At 42.5% G+C, this 16,501-nt stretch overlaps 2 non-coding genes across 2 annotated transcripts; one reads left to right on the top strand and one right to left on the bottom strand.

The window, feature by feature from the left end:
* Positions 1-1,296: 1,296 nt before the first annotated feature.
* On the top strand, positions 1,297-1,379 carry TRNAL-CAG (transfer RNA leucine (anticodon CAG)). The gene has a single exon. It is a non-coding gene; the product is annotated as a tRNA-Leu (tRNA).
* Positions 1,380-1,652: 273 nt separating this feature from the next.
* TRNAL-CAG (transfer RNA leucine (anticodon CAG)) lies at positions 1,653-1,735 on the bottom strand. The gene has a single exon. It is a non-coding gene; the product is annotated as a tRNA-Leu (tRNA).
* Between the last annotated feature and the right edge of the window lie 14,766 nt (positions 1,736-16,501).

The following is a 16,501-nucleotide window of genomic DNA, read 5'->3' as shown; positions in this document are numbered from 1 at the left end:
TTTCCATTTTGTCTTTCACCTATTTCTTATCTTTCTCCTTTTGCCGCAGGCTTGAATGTATCTTGAGGACAGAAATTCTGTTTTGTACACGGCATCTAGAAGGGTGTCTGACATATAACAACACAGCAGGTGTTCAGTAAATGCCTGAGGGTGCCCTTTCCTGTGTCCAGGGCAATTTGTATTTTAGGAGAGGACACGAAAGAGGTCATTGATGAACCTAAAAGATATCGATTCTGACAGCCAGTGAGGAGGGGGCATTTGGGCAAGGAAACGGGGGAGGGTTCATCACTTGTCGAATAACCAGGATCTCTGCCTGTTCCAGGGCTTTCATCTGCTGTCTCCTCATCCTGTCTGCCTTTCTTTAGGAGTTTCACCTTCAATGGCGTCTGTTTCTAGGCCTAAGGAGTGAACGGGCCCCGAGCATAGGATGTATTTGTATGAAACTAATATCGGGACCTCCAGGAAGCCTGGGGATGGAGGCACCTGAGATCGCGAGAGGTTAGGGGTACCTTTGCCTCCCGGAAGTCCCTTGGAGGAAGATATCCCTCGTGACTTGAGGTCTTCTGGTCCCTGGACAGAGCGGGTGGGTGGGTAAGTCTGGGGTTAGGGAAGGAGATGGGCAGAAGGTGCTGCGGCATCAGACTCTGCGGGGGCCAGAGGAGGGAGGGGCGGGGGAGGAGACTTAAGTCACGAAATGACTGAATGAGGGAAGGAGACGAGGGTGGATCTGGCTGTGTTGCTGCAGGACTCCGTGTAACGTGTACATGGGTAAATGCGTTAAACACACATACAAATGTGAAATTGCGGTCTTGATGAATGTTCGGAAGGAGACGCGGTACGTGAGCCAAGAGAAGTTAAGATACCCGGGCTTCACTTGGTTCGAGGGCCGGCAGAGATCTATAAGCCAGTGTGGGTGTGCGGACTTGACTGTTAGGTGCGGAAAACGCACTTGGGCGTGTAGGCAGAAATGCTAGGGCACTTGCAGATATGCAAGAATCAAAGCTGATGTCGATAGTAAATTAATCCAAACAGAATGACTGCATGTCTGCGGCTCGAATGCACGCACATCAATGTAACAGTCCTCGGTCTCTCCGCCTTTGAGGAGTCTCCAATACACCGCGCGCGCCCTCTGCAGTAGCCCTGCCTGTCCCATCTCGTTCTGCCCCTTCCAGCCGACGCCTATATCTAGCTCCTCCCAACGCCGCACGGAGAACAAGCCAGAGTTCTGGCTGTTAGCCACGCATGCGCGCAGTAGAGAGCTTTCAAAGAGGTTTACTTTAGAATCACGCAACAGCAGTCAGGATGGCCGAGCGGTCTAAGGCGCTGCGTTCAGGTCGCAGTCTCCCCTGGAGGCGTGGGTTCGAATCCCACTTCTGACAAAGCCCTCGTTTTTTTTTTTTTCTTCCCCTTTTCACGAACAGCAGCATATCAAATAGGTGATACTGTGTATCTCTGAATGTTTTTTTCATCTTTTTACAAAAGGTATTTTCTTCTTAAAAGGTGTTTTCCTCCTAAAAATATTTATTTGACTTTGGAGTGTGAAAAGAAAGTTCTCCTCTGTACCGCGAAGACTGTCTTAATGTAAACTAAACAATCTTTTCAGCGCTTTGAAGGGGAAAGGGGGAAAGACGAAAAAACAAAAAACCAGAAGCTGTCAGAAGTGGGATTCGAACCCACGCCTCCAGGGGAGACTGCGACCTGAACGCAGCGCCTTAGACCGCTCGGCCATCCTGACTGCCTATACTCATTTCTCTAGGGTCTAATGTAGTTTGTTATACGGTGCGACAAGGCTCAGCAACCATACAATCAAATTTGAAGTCCCTTGCAGTTTATGTGCAGCCACACTGCCCCTCGTCATCCACAACCAAAACCCACTCGTGTTGTCAAGATTTACCGTTATCCTTAAACTAGTTCAGTCTTTTACGACTTAAACGTTTTAAATGGAAATTCTGTAGCCTGAACAGTAACGGAAAATTAGTTTCCCTTGCCAGCAATAGAAAATAACCATAAAAATAAACACAATGGAAACAACACTATATTGTTAAATTCTAACCACTTGCCAACGCTTGGAACCTGAAGTTCTGAAACTATTTTTAACGCCTAATACTGCCGAAAGGGTCTAGACTATTATTGGGCCCCTGGGGGAAGGGGGGAGGGGGTCTAGATGGTTCTTTTTAGAAGGAAGCATGCTCGGTGATGGACTTTGCCATGGACTACTTGGGATGGGAAGCCATGGGCAATGGGATCCCATTCCTCAAGTGTTTAGCTGAAGCCTCATCAAGAGAAATTTGGCTTTTATATCTTTTTAGTAAACTGAACAAGGGGAAAGTAGGAAGATGTTAAACTTGGAGAAGAGACAATTTATCTGTCTGCAAAAGCCTGATGTGTATAAGGGACTGGGATTGTGTTCGTCTATCCTTGCTCCAAGATCTGGGACTTGAGGTGGGTGTGCAATGGGTGGGTAGTTATCACAGAGGAAGTTTTCCACAGAAGAAAGAGCTTCCTGGAGAGAAAACAGGGTGCCTGTGTAGATAGTGATATCCCTGTCACTGGAGGCATCTAAGACAAGGCTGGACAGTCACCGACGGAAAAAATGGTGAAGGGGATTTGAGAAGCCCTATATTAGTTTCTTACTGCTGCTGTAACAAATTACTGCTAATTAACCACACCATTTATTATCTTATAGATCTGGAGGTCAGAACTGCGTTTCTTTTGGAGGCTAGGGGATAGCCATTTCCTTTCCTTTTCCAGCTTCTGGAGACCACACACATCACTCCACCTTCTGCTTCTGTCTTCACCATGCCTTCTATGACTCTGACTCTCCTGTCTAACCTTTTATTTTCACCTAACACAAGTTCTGTGCTCCACATACAGTGAGGCCATACAAACTGTATCATCAGACTGGAGCAGAGAACAATTTATTGCAAGGACCATGCAAAGACAATGAGTGGCTGGTGCTCAAAAGATCCAGACTCCAGGGTGGGTTTCAGGGAAGAAGGTTTTATAGGCAAAAACTGGGGGGAGGGCTGCAGAGTGTGTAACCCTCCTCTGATTGGTTGGTGGTGAGGTAACAGTGTGGTATTCTAGGCATCTCAGTTATCAGCCTCCTGGTTCCAACTAATCTGGGGTTCATGTGATCATGCTCATCCTGAAGTTACCATCCTCCACCTGGGTGGGGCCTTAGTTCCTGTGGAAGAACTCAGAGGTGTGTATCAGGTTGTTACACACATGCCCCCAGGAGGAACCAGACCCACGCCCTACACTGCACTGTTGTTTCTTTCTTGCATCCCCCTCACTCCTCTAATTGCTAACTGTTTGAATCTACCCTTTGGAACTCCGAGAAGGTCTTGGAGGCTGAAACCTTTTTTCTACAACAACAAATGGGAGGACACAGAAAGGCTTTTGTAAATGGGAGGGCCCTACAGGGTCCTGCATGGTTTCAATCCCCCCTTTTCTTTGATACTCTTCAATCTTAAGGGGAACAGGTATTGGATAGACAGGTCAACCATAAACTCGGCAGTAACTGACTATACTTCAATTTAAAAACAAAACAAAACATAAACTCGGCCTTAGGGGGTTCGATTTCATTATGAAAATCCTTGTGATTACATTGAACCCATCCTGATAATCCAAAGTAATGTCCGCTATCTCAAAATCCTTAATAGAGCCCTATCTGCAAAAATCCCCTTTAACTATTTAAAGTAATACAGTCACAGGCCCCAGGGATGAGAGGTAATTATCTTTGGTGAGGAAGCCTGTGTGTGTTTGAGGGAGGAAGAGGCAGGGTGAGAGGGAGAATTTTTAACTTGCGTGTTTACATTTTTGTATCACGTGCATGTATTACCTAGTTCAAAATAAATACAACTTCACCAGGTGATCAGGGTCAACGTCAACAGTGATAAGTCAGATTGATAGTGCTGTCAGATTGACTCGGTGTTCCCTTGAATTGCACTAGACCACTGTAGCCTTCCCCCGAAAAACACATTACTCCCATTCTAATCATGAGAGAAACATCAGACAAATCCTAATTTAAGAGCATTCTGCAAAATACCTGACCAGTGCTCCTCAAAACTAGCAAGGTCATCAAAAACAAGGAAGGTCTGAGAAATTGTCACAGCTAAGCCTAAGAGTAAACTAGTAAACATAATGTGGTACCCTGGATAGGATCCTGGAACAGAAAACGGACATTAGAGAAAAACTGAAGAAATCTGAATAAAGTATGGACTTTAATAATAATATATCAATATTGGCTCGTTATTTCTGATAAATATACCATACTAATATAAGATGTTAATAATAGAGGAAATGGGTATGGGGTATAAGTGAATCCCCTGTACTTTTCAGTAATTCTGTAAATCTGAAACAGTTCTAAATATTTTAAAACTCTTAAAAATAGTACAGTTTAGGGAGGGAGGGAGAGTGTAACTCAGTGGGAGAGTGAGTACTTAGCACGCATTAAGGTCCTGGGTTCAATCCCCAGTCAGTCCCCCCATTAAAAATAAATCAATAAATACATAAGCCTAATTATCTCCCCCTCAAAAAATAAAAAAAAAAATTAATTTAAATAAATAAATAAACCTAGTTACCTTCCCCCCAGAAAACATAAAGTAAGTAATAGTGATATAGCTTCATGGCTTATGTATTAATGAAATACATGAACTTTAGAGTATATAACCACATTGTTTATACATTTATATTGTATGTAAAATTATTTATTAAAAAATATATAACAAAATATATCTATTAAAGTCTCAGAGGCCATAGAAACATCAGGATCTGTGATTATCTCTGGGTGGTGACATTTATCATGATTTTTTTCTCATTGGTTACCTGCATTTGATATTGACATAATGAACATAAATTACTTGGGTAGTACTTTTTTAGTTAAAAAACTGTCAGAAAAAATTGGAAAAGACTTTGAAAAAGGCAAAAAGATTCCGGGATGTTCTTTTAGTGGAATATTAGGTGTTGTCTACAGCTATGCCATTTAACACAGTAGCCCGTAATCACATGTAGCTATCAAGCTGTTGAGATGTGACTGGTCAGAATTGAAATGTGCTGTGACCTTAGTACGAGAAAAAGAATGCAAAATACCTCAATAATAATGTTTGTAGCTCAGCAAATGGTGTTGGGAAAACTGGACAGCAGCATGTAAATCAGTGAAGCTAGAACACTCCCTTATACCATACACAAAAATAAACTCAAAATGGATCAAAGACTTAAACATAAGACAAGATACAATAAACCTCCTAGAAGACAATATAATAGCCAAGACATGGAAACAGCCTAAATGTCCATCAACAGATGACTGGATAAAGAAGATGTGCTATATTTATACAATGGAATACTATTCAGCCACAAAACTGACAACATAATGTCATTTACAGCAACATAGATGTTCCTGGAGAATGTCATTCTAAGTGAAGTAAGCCAGAAAGAGAAAGAAAAATACCATATGAGATGGCTCATGTGCGGAATCTAAAAAAACAAAACAAAACAAAAAAAACATAAACACAAAACAGAAACAGACTCATGGACATAGAATACAACTTGTGGTTACTGGGGGGACGGGGGGTGGAAAGGGACAGACTGGGATTTCAAAGTGTAGAATAGATAAACAAGGTTGTACTGTGTAGCACAGGGAAATATATACAGGCTCTTGTGGTAGCTCACAGAGAAAGAGAATGTGCCAATGTATGTATGTATGTTCATGTATAACTGAAAAATTGTGCTCTACACTGGAATTTGACACAACATTGTAAAATGACTATAACTCAATAAAAAAAGTTAAAAAATAATGTTTGTATCGATTACATGTTTAAATGATAATATTTTTAATATAGTGGGTTAAATAAGATATATTACTTTAAATTGTTTAAAATTCAGTTCATAAGTATGCCAACAAATCTTGTCTGGTAAGATGAAATTGTTTCCACCCTTGGTCGAGGCCAGTTTTGCATCTATTAGCAAATTCACTTCAGCATTCCTGATTGTGAGAGATATATACATGTATACATATGTATTACATATTCTCCTTTGAGCCAGGCTTTTTACATTTTTTAAATAAATATTTTGTTATTAAAATGTGCATAACACAAAGTGTAGCGTCTTCAGCATCTTTAAGTACTATACAGTTCATTTATATTGTTGTACAAACATCACCACCATGGATCTCCAGTACTCTTTTCATCTTGCAGAGACTCTATACTCATTAACTGAAAATTCTCTATTCCCTCCTCCCCCAGCCCCTGGCAACCACCATTCTACTTTCTGCCTTTATTAATATGACTACTCTAGGCACCTCATAGATGTGGAATCATATAATATTTGTCCTGTTGTGACTGGCCTGTTTCATTTAGGGTAATGTCGTCAAGATTCATCCATGTTATAGTATGTGTCAGAATTTCCTTCCTTTTTAAGGCTGAAGAATGTTCCATTTAACACATATACTACATTTTGCTTACCCAGTCATCTGTCGATAAACACTTGAGTTGCTTCCATGTTTCAGCTGTTGTGAATAATGCTGCTATGAACATGGGTGTACAAATATCTCTTCAAGATCTTGCTTTCAAATCTCTTGCATATAATATACCCAAAAATGGAATTGGTGGATCACATGGTAATTCTATTTTTATTTTTTTGAGGAGCTGCCATACTGCTTCCATGGTACAATTTTTTTTTTAATTTTACTTTAAAAACATATCCTTTATCAAAACCTACTCAACAACCAGGGGGAGAATAAAAGGATGGCTTATCTACCAATAGGAACTCAACTACAGCATCCATAGGACACTATATAATTAGCAGGTGCCAATTTCCTGCTGTGCAGAAGAGGGAGAAAAAGGAAAATCCTAGGGGTGATGGAGATGGTGAAGCTTAATATCCTGGAGATGAGGTCTCAGGAAGGGTCCTAGAACTGTGGGCATGGTTAGGAAGGGCCAAGGGAGGATGGAGCAGGAGGCAGCTCCCAGAAGCAGAGCTGTGGGACACAGCGGGGAAAGGGACTGTGTTGATGCCCCCATGGCTAGAGCTGGATCTTGCACCACTGGAAGACAGGCTGAGGAGATTGGTAGAGTTCCTTCTCTTGGTTGCTTCTTCAATGTCACCTCCTCCAGGAAGCCTTCCCTGATTCTTCCTTCCCTTGACGAGGGTTTTGGCTTCCTCTGCATTCCCACAAGCTCCTAGGCTGACCCCTCAAAGCACTGGAATCGAAGTGCCTATCTAGATGTGTGTCCCTTCCCTGTCCCCCAAACTGAGCTCTTCAAAAGGGCAGAGTTTGTGAAAATCTTATTTGCCACTGAATTCCCAGAGTCCAGGATACAAAAATGTGGAGAAGAAGCTAAGTGAGTACAGACTGAATAATGAATGAATGAGACAATAGGATTGGGAGGGCCAGGGGACAAGAAATCCAGGAAATGCCACCCCAGATAACCTCATGCAGCTGGCACCTGGACAGAATGGAGTCAGTCCACCCGAGCCCTGGCCTGACCACCTCTCTCAGGAACATACGCTGTGAATCCCTGAGTAAATAGTTAATCTTAATGTCCTCTCTCTGGAGCTCTGGATGTCCCATCCCAAACAACCTCTGTCCCAGTCCCAACAGGCAGAAGGGGCCAGGCAGGGAAAATGACCAAATGCTGTGTCTGACCTTTGCCTCATTATGGGCAAATCAGTAACCAACCCAGAGGCTAGCAGATTCATGCCACCACCCTGCCCGCTCCGTCCATACCTCGGCTGCACCTCTCAACACAGAGACTTGCCCATAGCAGCCATCAACCCACGCTCCTCTGTATCCTGACGCTCACCCTTTACTCTTGTATCATCCCCCTAGAACACCCCCTACTCAAAGGGCTCTTTTCAAGGCTCTGTTCCAATGGCATCTCGACCCTGAAGACCTCATATCTTCTCCTACCTTATGAGGTTCAGGCCTGGCAGAATTTGCCTAGAGTTAGTTGAGCACCCCAAAGCTGTTGGTTCTGTGATCTTCATGCACAGCCCAGTTCCATCCTGCTCCTTGGATGCACCCCCCAGAGTCATGTATAGTGGCAAGAGGAGCCACCTGGCCCCTGGTCATATTGGCTCACGTGCAGCTTGAACTAACTCCCATCTCTCTCTGAGACATTCCAGTGGTGACAGGAGGGCACTGGACAAGATCACTGTTTCCCAAACTTCAAGCATATATGACTCTATTTCCCCCTATCTACATATCACTGTGTGCTTAAAAATTTTTTTAATTGTGATAAAAATGCATATAATAAAATTAACCATTTATAAGTCTATGGTTCTTTGGTATTTGTTGTTATGCAACCATCACCACATTCCAGCTCCAGGATTTTTTCATCTTCTCCAACTGAAACTCTGTCCCCATTAAACATAAACTCCCCATTCCTCCCTTCCCGCAGCCCCTGGCAATCAACATTCCTCTTTCTGTTTCTATGGGTTTGACTGCTCTTGATACCCCATAGGAGTGGAATCAAACAACACTTGTCTCTTTGTGACTGGCTTATTTCAAAGGTCATGCTATAGCATGTGTCAGAATCTCATTCTCTTTTCCGGCTGAATAATATTCTATTGTACGTAAAGACCATATTTTGTTTATATATCCATCCATCAGTGGACTCTTGGGTTGCTTCCATTTTTCGACTATTGTGAATAATGCTGAATAATGCTGCTATGAGCATGGGTGTACAAAGATCTCTTAAAGACCCTGTTTTCAATTCTTTTGGATATATACCCAGAAGTGGAATTGCTGGATCATAAAGCAATTCTGTTTTTAATTTTTTGAAAAACCTCTACACTGTTTTCCACAACATCTGCTTCATTTTGGATTCCTACTGTCAGTGCACAATGGTTCTGATTTCTCCACATCTGCACAAATCCTTGCTGTTTGCTGGATTTTGTTTTATTTTATTTTATTTTATTTTTTTGATAGCAGTCATCCTACTAAACATAGGGTGGTATCTCATTGAGGTTTTGATTTGCATTTCCTTAATGATTACTGATGTTGAGCATCTTTTCGTATGTTTGTTGGCCATTTGTCTAACTTCTTTGGAGAAGTGTCTATTCAAGTCCTGTGCCCATTTTTTGGGGGGTGGGTAATTAGGTTTATTCATTCATTTATTTTTAAATGGAGGTACCGGGGACCTTGTGCATGCTGAGCACGCGCTCTACCACTTGAGCTATACCCTCCCCACCTTTGCCCATTTTTTAAGTCAGTTTGTTTATTGTTGTTGTTATTATTATAATTGAGTTGTCGGGGTTCTTCATGTATCCTGGAAGTTAGCCTCTTTTCAGATATATGATTGGCAAATACTTTCTCTGGTTCCACCTTTTTACTCTATTTAGCTGCGTCCTCTGCTACACAGTAGTTATCATTTTTATGTCATCCAATTCATCCATCTTCACTTTTGTTGCCTGTGCTCTTGGTGTCAAATCCTAGAAATCATTGCCAAGTCCAATGTCATGAGACTTTTTCCTCTGTGAGTTTTATAGTTTTAGGTCTTACATTTAGGTCTTTGATCCATTTTCAGTTAACTTTCATAATAGTGTAAAGTAAGGGTCTGACTTCATTTTCTGTGTGTGGCTATTCAGTTTTTCCAACACCATTTGGTAGAGGCTGTCTTTTTCCCAATGAATGGTCTTGACACGTTTGTCAAAAATCATTTGATTGATATGTGAGGAGCTTTATGCACTTTTTGAAAATTAAATATTTTCTTTAAAAGGACTCATTTTAACTGTATTAAATGTGGTTTAAAAAGAAACTTACACTATGACTGCATCAACCCATAAATAGAACATCATTGTCAAAATGAATACAATGGGAATAAACCACTGTCCTTAACTTCTAGCCAGAATCTTTGCTCATTGAGACAAGGTTAACAGAATTAGATGTTAAAGATAACTTGGCCCCAAAGAAGGCTTTCTCCTTGGCATAAACAGATTGAAAGTGAGGTTAAAAACAAAGTACTCCTAAGGAAGTATTTGAAGTTTTTGATGACTGCCCCGGACCATTAAAAATCATCTCACGTCCCACACAAAGGTCTTTTCCAAGGAGATGCACTGCCCTCAAATCCTAAAGGGGGTTCTTGTCAATAATTCCCATTCCCCAAGCTTCTCCCACCTCTGGTCGGTACATTCTGGGCTGGAATTGGGAGGATGAGGATCTGAAAGCTGCTCTGTCCTCAAAATCCTGCTGGGGCCGGACCAGGGAAGAGAAAGTAAGAAGGGACAGAAGCAGACAGGGAGACTGGAAATGGTAAGGAGATATTCAGGCAGGACCGCCTTTCTCAGGATCACTACTGGGCATGAGCAGATGTAGATTCCAGTTCTGCCAATGCCTCTAATTGAGTGGGGATGACCCTTAGGTAGTCGTTGTCCTTTTTCCAGCCTAGGTTTACTGATTTGTAAAACCAGTGGTGCACAGCCTCTTTGGAAAAATTGTACAGCCACTTTGGAAAACAGTTTTGCAAAGTCTCATAAAGCTAATGATACACATACCATATGATTCAGCAATTCTATTCCCAGGTACTTACCCAAGAGAAATGAAAACATATGTTCACACACAAGAAAACTGCATGTAAATGTTCATAGCAGTTTTATTCATAGCTGTCCAAACTGGAAAAAACCCAAATGTTAACCAACTAGTCAAAGGACAAAGAAATTGTGGTCTATCAATACAATGGAATACATTCCACAATAAAAAGAAACAATCTACCTATATGCTCAACAACATAGATGTGTCAACAAAAAAATTAATTGTCAACCTAAGAAAGAAATAGAAAATTTTATTCTAGCCAATCTGAGGATTATAAGCTGGAAGACAGCCTTTGAGAAAGTTCTGAGGACCGTTCTGCCTGTTAGAGGTCAAACCACAGTTACATACATTTTTGCAACAAAGAGTTATATATCAAATAACATATTGACAGTTTCCACAATCCAGATCTGCACATACAAAGTAAGCAGTGGGTCATTGTGATCCTTTCCAAGATGAAGAAGGAATGTTGTCTCCTAACGAGGTCTGGCTGATGCAGCACAATACACATTAAAAGGGAGGAAGGAGAAACAAAGTGAGAAAGAAAATGTTTATGTATTTTTCTTGTCTTGCTATAAAATATGAATTTTATTTCCTCGGATGAAGTTCAAAAACTTTATGTTACATAGAAGAGCTTTTCACAAAAGTCCACTATATTAGTTTCCTCTTGCTACTGTAACAAATGATCACAAATTCACTGGTCTAAAACCACACAAATTGGAGGGGATGGGTATAGCTCCCTGGTAGAGTGCATGCTTAGCATGTACAAGGTCCTGGGTTCAATCCCCATGCAGATTTGGAGTCCAAAAGGAGTCTTAAGGAACTAAATCAAAGTGTCAGCAGGGCTGGTTGCTTTCAGAGGTTCCAGGGAGACTGTGTTCCTTGCCTCTTCCACTTCCAAAGGCTGCTGGCATTCCTTGGCTCCTGTCTGCATCCTGTCAAGCTCTAGTTCCCTGCTCAAATTACTTCCTTCTCTACTGTCACCAAATCTCTCTCTTCCTCCCTCTTATAAGGACACCTGTGATTACATTTAGGGCCCACTCAGATAATCCAGGATAATCTCCTCATTTCAAAATCCTTAATCACATCTGCAAAAATCCCTATTGCCATAAAAGGTAACAATCCCAAGTTCCACGGTTTAAGGTGGAACATCTTGGTAGGAGGCATTGTTCGGCCTGCCACAACTATATCATGTAAGACTCCATTCATATGACATTTTGGAAAATACAAAACAAGAATGACAGAAAACAGATCAGTGGTTGCCTGGGGCCAGGGTGGAGGTCAGAAAGGAACATTTTGGGGTGGTCAAAATGTTCTACATTTTAATTTTGGTGGTGGTTACATGACTGTACACATTTATCAAAATGCCACAGAGTGGGAGAAAGATAGTAGGAGGAAACAATAGCAACATACAAAAGGGACGAGGTTGGGCGGAATCCAAAATATAAAAGGAACTCATAACATTAAAAAACCGCAAACTGGGCTGCAGCGCTGGAGAGAGCACAGGACTCCACAAGACCGCTGTTGCTTCTGACACAACTGCAGGGTTCATGGGGTTCCCCAAACCACCCTCAGGGTCAATAATTCATCAGCTAGAAGGCCTCACAGAATGTACGGCAAGCTGTTATACTCATGGTGACAGTTTGTTAAGGTAAGGAATACAGATTAATATCAGGCAAGGGAAGTGCACATCGGGTGATGGAAACGCTGTGGAATTAGATGGTGGTGATAGTTCATTATCGTGAATATACTAAGCCCACTGAATTGTGTACTTTTTAAAAGGGTGATGTTTAAGTTCCAAATGTGGAACTTCCATTGTCCTCTCCCCAGGGAGTCATGGACTTCACGCATTACTTCCCCAGCACTGATGTGTGACAATACACATGGAGCGCCGCCAACCAGATCGACTTTGCACCTTGGCGTCCAGAGCCTTTGCTGGGATTTCATCGTGAAGCCGTGGCTGACTGCTCACACAGTGCATCTGTTGCCAACTCCCCCAGGTGTAGCCACTTGAGCTGAGTGTCTCCACCCTAAACCACACTGCTAGACAATTCGGTATGGCCAGACCCCACCCTGAACAAAGACATTTCTATCAGGCCTGACATTCCAAGGGTTTAGGCATTATCTCCCAGAAGCTGAGGGAAAATGGCCAGATCACTCTTCGGGCAAATTTCGATTTTTCACAACACAAAAGCAAATGATTCCAACCTTAAATTCACCGGAAAGGAAATAAAAGGAAATATGGCTGATAGTATAATGATATTTTTATGTCAAGAGCTGGTGAGGTAGGATACAGTGAGTAAAGTAAGTTTTCATTTATCATGGTAAACTATTAAGAGAGAATATCTAATGCTGATAAATTAAAAGGCATATTTAGAGACTATAACCATTAACCACACTATGAATAATGCTGCTTATAAGTGAATTATTCTTGGGAACAGGACTAGAAACAGGCAGCCATAGGATGAATCCTATTTTCTTTGTATGTGTGTGTAACATTTTTAGTGATGTGACATATTATGTTAATTTTTTAAAATATTAAAAAGGGTATGATAATTTAAAAAAGGAAATATGGCGAATTTGCTTAAGGAGAAACTCAGCTCCACTAGCTAAGTATTAGGAAATACAAATGGAAACAATAAGTTTTTTTTTTTAATCTCACCACACTTATCTAAGGGGGGAGGCACATAGTTAAGCCCTACTCTTAGTGGGGGTGTCAACTAATATGGTCTTTTGGAGCAATTTGGCAGTATCTATTTTTTAAAAACCACGCAAATACCCTCAATCCAGTGGTTCTTCTTTGAAGCTGGATCCACACGTGTGCAAAGATGTGTAAATAAGAAGGCTTCTATAATATTCTTTGTAGTGAAGAACAACTAGAAATCTCTTAACTGTCTACCAACAAGGGAGGGATAATGTTACAGCCATTCTACCAAACATTATGTGACATGTAAAAAGAATCAGTTCAGTCTTCATGTGCTGTCATGGAGAAATTTCTAAGGCATGTTAAGTGAAAAAGTCATTTCTATGTATATAGTATTATCCCATTTTTTGGTAAAATTTTTAAAAAATTACACATAAAGCAAGTCTCTATAATTTTACGTATTATATGGTAAAAAAAAATAAAGAAGAAAGAAAAGATCTGATGGGATACTCCAAACTCTTCTCAGTGATGATCTAGAAGGAAGGGTGCAGGTTTGGAGATGTGTGTGTGATGTGCAATGAAATACATTCATGAATTAATTGTGCACTTTAAAATAAAGAAACCAAAACTAACCAACACCACAGCACCAAACATGGGGCCAACTGGAAAAGTGTTCAATCAATATTTGCTGATTATAATCAGCAGCCTCCTGAAGTTGGTTTCTGGAAGTTATTGGATGAATCCAAGGGGACTCTTTCTGTGAATTTTTAAAAATTGTAAATCAAATGGTGTAACTGCCCTCCAATGATCTGTTTTTTATAATAAAATCCACTCTATTACCAAGGGTTTAAGATCCAGGTGATCCAATCCCTGGCTGCCTCTCAAACTTATGTCTCCCCAACCCCTTCAGCTCAAAACTTTCTGTCTCCCCTCAGACTTCAAAGTCTTTCCTGCCTCAGGGCCTTTGCATGTATGGTGGTTTTCTCAGCCTAGAATACTCTTTTCTCTTTCTCTTTCTTCTTTTTCTTTCATCTCTTTTTGGCCGGGGGGGGGTAATTAGGTTTATTAATTTTGTTAATAGAGATACTGGGGACTGAACCCAGGACCTCATGCATGCTAAAGCACGTGCTGTACCCTCCCCCCGGAATGCTCTTTTCCTGTCTGGTTCTTATTCATCCTTCAAGTCTCTGATGAAATATTTAGACTTTCAGTGACCTAGCTATCTATGGCACCCCCAAATCTCAATTATTCTTTCCCATGGCATCTTGTTTTTCTTGTAGTAACATCATCACGAATGGCGATTATCTATTCATCTGTGGGTTTTTATATCTGGACTGTCTGTCTCCAACATCGGACTCCCAGAGGGTGGGTCTCTGCTTGGATGGCTCACAGCGCTATCCCCAGAGCACACTAAACATCTGCTGGGTGCCAGAATCCCTAAGGCCTCTCCAGCATACCCCAAGGGAGGGCAGGCCCAGCACACAGTAGGGGCGTGGCCAGAGTAGGGAGGCTTTGCAGAATTAAGGAGAACTGAGACCAGACTGGTGCTGCAGGTGATCTGTGTGGAGACAGCCTGCTCAGATGCCGCGGGGGGGGGGGGGGACTAGTCCTAGGACTTGACGGACCCTCTCCTCCTCATCCCCTGCTGGCTCTCTGTCCCACCCCTCCAACCTCCATCCCAAGAACCCAGGGCTTCCTTAGTGCCAGTGGAAGCTCTGGGTGGGCATCAAGTTCCAGCTTGGGGACAGGTTCCTTTCCACTCTTTCTGATTGGGGGCCAGTGAAGTTGGTTTGGAAGAAAAGGTCGAAGTCAAAAACAATAAAACAATACGGTGATTGAGCCTTGCTTGCTGCCATTTGAAAGGAATGAAAGTGGGATTAACCAAAAACACAAAATCCCAACCAAAACAAAAACAAAAACACTCTACTGTTTCAGAATCTGCCTCAGAAAACAATCATCTTATTGTCTTCTGTGTCATAGTAAAATTAAGGGTTTACCCAAAGCTTTGTTCTCACACAGCTTTTGGGCTCACACAGTCTGCAAAGAGGCTGGGCTCTGGGTAATGATTTTGCAGCTACCAAGAAGCACTCCTCATACCCTGGGTAGCTACCTTAGATGTCGGGTGGAAAGGAGGGTTCCAGTGCATTGCAGGGGTAGGGGGCAGGATGGCGGGGAGGTTGAATATCCAGTTGAATAAGTATCAAATGTCACCTTCTCTGAGATGACCACTCTGTCTAAAAGTTACCTCCTGGTCATCTCTGTCACATTCCCGGTTTTTTTGTTGTTTGTTTTTTTTGTTTTTTGTTTTCAGTTACAGCATTTGTCACTATGTGAAGTTATTTTTTTCTCTCCAGTTTATTACTTGTCACCCCAGTAGAAAGTGGGATCAAAGAAGGCCTCGTGTGGTTTGTTGTCTGTTGTATCCCCTGGGCCTGAGATAGGGTCTGACATATGATAGGGGCTCAGCAAACATTGGTTGATGGATAAACGAATGAGTGATCTGTTGGAGTCTCTCTGGCCTGAGGAGGGTGTGTGTGGGTGTGTGTTTGTGTGTGTGTGAGAGAGAGAGACGGAGGTGGGGGAAGAGTGTTTCAGGTTGCAGGGGGAGCAATAAAACCTTAACTCCAGCATTATCTCCTGTCTTCTGAGTTAAACCCCCACCCCCACCCATGGCCTGCCGGGAGCTTTCCGTGCAGTATTGCACTTACCCTGTGTTGTGAGGTCCATTTATATATTCCTGTATTGCAGTCCAGGAAACTGAGGCTCAGCGATCTTCTAAGTTACTGCTCAGTCTGTTCAAAAGAGAACACCGCATCAATTGAGTTGTAAAAGCACCGCCCCCTTCTACGTGCACTCCCAATTTACCCAGACCCTCCCCTCTTAGGTACTCGGTCCCCCAGGGATACCGATCCCGCTTTAAGCGGAGACTTCTGAGAGGAACAGGCGCTCGCCTGAGCGAGCGCACACAGCTTCCGAGAGTCATCCGGGAGGGAGCCAGTAGTGGTCTGCTCTGCGACCTGCCACCAGTTTATCTCGAGGCTCGGAAGCTACGAGCTAGGAGGCCGCGGAGGGGCGGTCAAAGTTGCCTCAAGTGTGGGGGGGATTGCCAGCAGGTGGCTTTCCCGGGGAGAGAAACGTGCTGCTATCTAGGCTGCTTCTGGCGGACCCATATCATTGGCCGCGGCCTCTGTTTCTCCGTCTGTAAAGGGATGGCAACTTCATGTGGCTCGAGGCTGGACCAGCCAGTGGGGAGCGAAGGGTTAAAGGGGCGGGGCCCGCGGCGAGGGCGGGGCCGGGATTCCGGCCGCACCTGGAGACTCTCTGCT

Source organism: Vicugna pacos, chromosome 9 (genome assembly GCF_048564905.1).
Source record: "Vicugna pacos chromosome 9, VicPac4, whole genome shotgun sequence".
Classification (NCBI taxonomy): Eukaryota; Metazoa; Chordata; class Mammalia; order Artiodactyla; family Camelidae; genus Vicugna; species Vicugna pacos.
The sequence above is the reverse complement of the archived record's forward strand: the minus strand, read 5'-3'. Positions and strand labels throughout refer to the sequence as shown.